The sequence below is a fragment of the Camelus bactrianus genome, chromosome 11 (genome assembly GCF_048773025.1).
Source record: "Camelus bactrianus isolate YW-2024 breed Bactrian camel chromosome 11, ASM4877302v1, whole genome shotgun sequence".
NCBI lineage: Eukaryota > Metazoa > Chordata > Mammalia > Artiodactyla > Camelidae > Camelus > Camelus bactrianus.
Genome location: NC_133549.1, coordinates 10,220,618 through 10,226,617, shown reverse-complemented (window position 1 = coordinate 10,226,617; position 6,000 = coordinate 10,220,618).

The following is a 6,000-nucleotide window of genomic DNA, read 5'->3' as shown; positions in this document are numbered from 1 at the left end:
GCTCCGCTTGGCCTCCTGCCAGCTCCAAACCAGATGCCACAGAGTGCATGCTTCCACGGGGGCAGCCCTCAGCACTGGACCCTCTAAGGTCGGGCTCCCAGCATCTCAGCCCTCCTTCCAACACTCCCCATGTGCTCAAGCACCAGCTGGGGAGTGTGGGTTGGCTGCTGATTTGGAAGACGAGAGCTAATGTTCACAGAGCCCGTGTCGTTGGCCAAGAACCACGCCAACTGCCTTAAGTGACCCCCTTCGACCCTCACTTCCACCTGTTCGGCAGGTGAACAAAGCAGGGGTGTCGAAAGCTTACATAAGAGCTGAGTCATTTGGTTTGTGGTCAGCAGAACAGTCATTTGAACCCTGTTCTCAGACTCCAAAATCCTGCCCTTCATATGACACTCATAATTCTCAAACCTTGCTGCTTATTGCAGTTCCTTTGGGAGTTGAAAAACAAACAAAACCCAAACAGATGCCCACACCAACCCAAGACCAGTGGGGCTGAGCATCTCTGTGTCTGGAGAGCTCCCCAAGGAAGGGCAGTAGTGGCCGGGTTGTGAACTGTTCCAGCTTCTCCAACCTCGGCGCATTGGAGTCCCCTGAGGGCTTGTTGAAACAGATCCCTGGGCTGCACCCCTAAAATTCCTGAGTCACTGGATTTCCAGCAAGCTCCCCGGTGAAGGTGACACCACTGGTTCCAGGACCACACTTGGAGAAGCACCCACCTTGGTTCAGGCCAAGACTAGCTCACAGCCCTTGTTAGAGGAAGTCCCCACACTTCTTCACGTAAAGGTGGCTGCTGGGTCACCTGGCAGCGTGGGGGAGCAGTGGAGGGTGGTGTTCAGATTGTGGACTCTGGAACCAGACTGCTGCCCGGCCAGCTTCACGGGATGAAGCTTGGACGCTGACTGTGTGACCTTGGGTAAGTGTCTCAACCTCCCTGTGCTGTTTTCTCATCAGGAAAATAGAGAGATGATATTAGAGAAGGAGCATGGTGTACATCTCCTCCTGGGCCTTTCCTCTGACCTGCTTCATCCGGAAACCACTCGCCCCATCTGGGACTTGGAGGGCTGTAGTATCACGGGTCTGCACTTCGTGATTTTAATTTGGAATTCTTAGTGTCACTTAGACCTCTCAGTGACAGAACTTAAAAAGATAAAAGTAGGCAAAAAAAGATGAATAAGGGTTGCAAAAAGCATTCAAACAGGGACGGTGAGAGCTTCTGGGGGGCAGGGAACAACCTGATCTGAGCAGGTGCCAGGGCATCGAACCCCGAGCGGCTCCCGGGCTCTGGGCAGAGACAGCGGCTCGTTCCTGAGCTCGGGGGTATGTCTGTGTGGAACGTGCCTGAACACACACCTCCAACCAGCTCTGCTCTTTCCCTCCTGGATCAGGGATTTAGGTGATAAAACAACATAGACGGGCCCTCATCCACCACCTCCCAGGAATGGGAAGGAAGTCGAACTGAGAAATGTGTTTAAAGAAAGCACTTTAAACTAAAGGTAAGAGACTATCTAAATCTCAGTTTGGGGAAGGGGAGGAGGGGGGTTCCTGAGGTCCCCGCGTGTTGGACCCCTCCCGGCAGGAAGCACGCACCATGCCGTCCCCTTCCTGGGAAGCAGGGCTCCTGCAGAGGACCGGTGGCTCCCACCGAGGGAGGCCTGGGGGCAGAGTTGCCAGTGATAAATGCTCTTGTCTGTTGAAAGTCTCTTTTCATAATGATAGTTTTGGGGAAAGAGCTGTTCAGACCGGCAGCTTGAATCTCACATACCTGACCTGAATTTTATTAGCTGCCTCTCTCTCTCTCTCAATAAAAACTCAGACTTTTTTGCTCCCAAATGCAGTCTTTCACTGCTGCCTCCTTTTACTTTAGCCAAGTTGGCCCAAGAGACAGACGATCCAGATTGTGAGGGATGTCTCCATAGTTAGAAACCCGTTGTGGCAGGGGGGCCTCTGACATGCATGTGGGTCACATCAGTGAGGCAGGAGCAGATGGCAAGGTTCAGGTCTGCATTTCAGAGGCCAGGGTCCAAAGCCAGCTCGCACAGGGAGAGGCTACCAGGGTGAGGGGATTGAGAGACTGCAAAAGATCCCCCTGCCTCAAGCTATCGCTACCTGTCCATCTGTCACACCACCTGCTGCATTATCATTAAAATCAGTTGTCCCTTGGATAGAAGTGTCTTCTAGATGGGAGAGCCACGGTGCTTTTTAACTTGACTATCACCTGCTCACCGAGCTCCCCTGATTAACAAGATGACAGCCTCACAGACAGCCGGGGCGGGCAGACACCTGCAAATGAGCCAGACCACCCCCCCTGCCCCCAACCTCCATTCCATCTCAAGACCATGGCTGCGCTCTGATGCCCGGCCCAGGGCCCTTTCTGTGAGTCGCGCTGTCATCGTGGAAATGAAGAACTCGTAAATGCTTTTCCCTAAGACATTTTCTATTAAAACATTTTCCTGCTAGGAAAAGACAGGACTTCTCAGTGCACTCAAGGCTCAGCCCTGTGCCGTGCTGGCCCGCACCTAGCCGGTTGGCTCTGCGGACCAGACAGGTGAGTTTTGGGGAGAACTGGTAAATCAGAGGCACCCAGAAGAGGATGAGGGGACAACGGGCATCTGGAGACACCTGAAGAATCCAGAGAGGGGCGAGATGCTGAGCAGAAGGTCACTGGGGACACTGCTGTAGGGCAGAGCCCGGTCACACCTGCGGACTCGGGACGTCCTGGTCTCGCGGTAACTGGACAGAAGCACATGGACCTGTGTCTGGAAGGAGGGCCTGTTACTCCCAGGACTGTTGACACCGCGAGGCCACGTCCCAGCCTGCTTCCTCCTGCTCTGCAGGGACTCGGCTGGCGCCATCAGGGCGCGTGCCCTTGTCGACGGGGCCTCCTCACCAGAGGCTGACCTTCATGTAGGAACCTGTGGGTCTTCTCCTGGGAAACCCTGCTCTTTGGGGGCCCGGGTGACAGAAGAGCTCAGACTTGGTGGCCAGGCCGGGAGCCCAGCTCAGCCACTTCCCTGTGCAAAGCGATTTGCCTCACATGTTGCTGTGAGCAAACAGGTACCTGCTTAAGGGGTGGGTGCCCCCACCCCTTCCCGCTCTTCAGTGTTGGGGTGGGGGATGGGTTCTGGAGCGGGCTGGGGGGGCCCCGTTTGCTAAGGCCCTTGCACGGAAGGGAAAGAAACCGCTGTGGACCGCTGCCCTAGGGACTCCAAATCGGCCGTCTCTCCCCATCATAATCCCACTCACGCCGGCCATCCGCCAGAGATGACCTACAGACCAGAAAGAAAAAGGAGCTGGAAAGCCGATTCAGTAAGGGCCAGGTGGGGCGGGGCACCTGCCTAGCATGCCCAAGGTCCTGGGTTCAATCCCCAGCACCTCCACTAAAAAAATAAATAAAAACTTAATTACCTTCTCCCTCAAAATAAAAAATAAAAATAAGGGCCAGGTGGCCTGCGTGACGGTCATCAGTCAGGCTTGCCTATAATTAACTAAGATACAATTGTGCTAAAAAGTATTGTCACATACTCTTAATAAAAATACACTTTTTGCATGCTAAGCATGAGCTCTACCACTGAGATCTACCCATCACCCCCCAGATTTTTCAACTTGAATTGATGCTGTAATGAGTTGAGACTTTGGTGATGCTGGGATGAAATGAGTATATTTTGCAGTTGGGATGGACATGAATCTTTAGGGACCAGAGAACAGACTGCTGCAGGTTGGCTGAGTGACGGCCACCCAAAGATATTAATTAGGTCCTGATTCCTGGAGCCTGTAAATGTTACCGTATAAGGAAGAAGGGTCTCTTCAGCTGTGATTAATTTAAGGATCTCGATAAGGAGGGAGGATCCTAGATTGTGCAAGAGAGCCCTGCATGCAATAACAAGTGTCCTTCTAACAGAGAGGCAGAGGGAGACTTGACACGCCCAGGAGAGAAGGCAATGTGAAGATGCAGGCAGAAATTGGAGTGATGGGGCCACCAGCCAAGGACTGCCAGCAGCTGGCAGCAGTACTAAGAGGCAGGGCACAGACTCTCCCAGAAGCCCTGGAGGGAGGCAGCCCTGGCGACGTCTTGACTTCAGACTTCTGGCCTCCAGAATTGTGAGTGATACATTTCTGTCTTTTTAAGCCATCGAGATTTTGGTAAATTGTTACAGCTGCTCCAGGTACTTTACAAAGCGTTTCCCCAGACTTTATCCCCTTTGGTAAGGCAGATAAGGAGCTTGGCAGGGGCTGGTGCCTGGTGGGCACTCAGCTAGCTGTTGGGTGTTATGAGGAGACCCTGACAGTCACACCAGGAGGAAGGTCGTCTTCTCCCTATAAAAGATGAGGAACCGAGGGTTCAAGGAGGACCCCGATTGGCTCGAGATCATAGTAGACAACAGAGCTTGGATTGGACTTTGAGGCATTTGGGGGAGCATATAGCACAGTGGCAGAGCATGTGCTTAGCATGCACAAGGTTCTGGGTTCAATCCCCTGTACCTCCATTAAAATAAATAAGTAAATAAATAAACCTAATTACCCTCCCCAAAACAAACAAAAAGTCCTGGCTCCATGGCTCTTTCTTCTTGGCACAGGAGAACCGCTTCGCCTTGCCAAGATGTGGCCCGTCACTGTGGTACCAGGTCCTTCCTCCACCTCCCTCAAATGCAGGGTCACCCTGAGGGAACCAGTGTGAGGGGCCGGGAGAGGGCTGGAGGGACCAGGTCGTTCACCAGAAGGAGGTCCGCCTTCCAACTCTTCCAAACCACCCTCTGGGTCTGCACTCTGGGCATGAGGCTCTGTCCTGGCAGGTGCCACTTCAAGGTCAGGGCTCCTCCTGGCCCGATCACAAGCTGCCTGTCCTGTGTGACCATCCTACTTTGTTAAGGTGACAGAAAAACTCATGGCAAAGTCCAAAGGCTTCATCTGAGATGATACCCGTCACAGAGCTTTGCCATCTGAAAGGTTCTTTTAAAATTAAATTTCCCTTTGCTCTCTGTCCGTCCCAGCCACGGGGACACTGTCGAATCAGAAGACCAGAAGGCGGTCCCCATGCTGACCTCTGTGTGTGCGTCTGGAGACAAAGCCAGATGCTCGCTTGTGACCTGTGCACAGGTTGCTACTCTTTCCATTAAAACCTGCTCACCCCACTTTTCCACAAAACCAGTCCCACGGGAACAATGTTCTGGGCACCTGTCAAAGCCACATTTACTGAGAAACTCCTAAATGTCCCATCTGCCCTCAAAATCTCTCCGGAACCTAGCAGTTCCCTGTTGCTACTCTAACAAGTTGCCTCAAACCCAATGGTTTAGACAACGCGCACGCGCTGTCTCCCAGCTCTGGAGGTCAGAAGTCTGATGCAGGTCTCACTGGACTAAAATCAAGGTGTCTGCCGGGCTGGGCTCCTTTCTAGAGGCTCTGAGGGCGGAGTCCAAGTCCACACCTGTCCCAGCTTCTTTCTAGAGCTTGTCCACATTCCTCGGCTTTTGGCCCCTTCTGTCTTCAAAGCCAGCAACGTTGCATCTCGTACACTTTGGCATGATTGCCCCCTCCTCCGTGAACGTCCTTGGGAAAGGTTCTCACGTGGTGATCCAGGACTGAGTCTCCGTCTCAAAGTCAGCAGATTAGCAACCTTAACTCCACCTGCTACTTAGCTTCTGTTTGCCGTGTAAGGAGACGTGCTCACAGGTTCCCGGGACCAGGAGGTGGACATCCTTGGGGGAGGTGGTCATGGGTCTCCCTTCTACTGAGGCACTGCACCCTCACAGGCCATTACGACAGTGAGGGTGCTCCCGGGGGGCTGGGATCCACCAACGCCCTCGGTCACAAGAGGGGTGCTGTGGTCCTGAAGGGTCCACGGGAGGCCAGCTGTAAGAAATGGGGGGCTTCTGTGCGGCTCACAAATTGATGCAACTTTAGGAGGAGAAACGAACAGCCTCTGGGCTTGGAGAGGTTTGGATTCCTGTGTGAGGGAAGTCGAGGGGCAGAGGAGGATCCAGGATGCCCCATTCAGGAAAC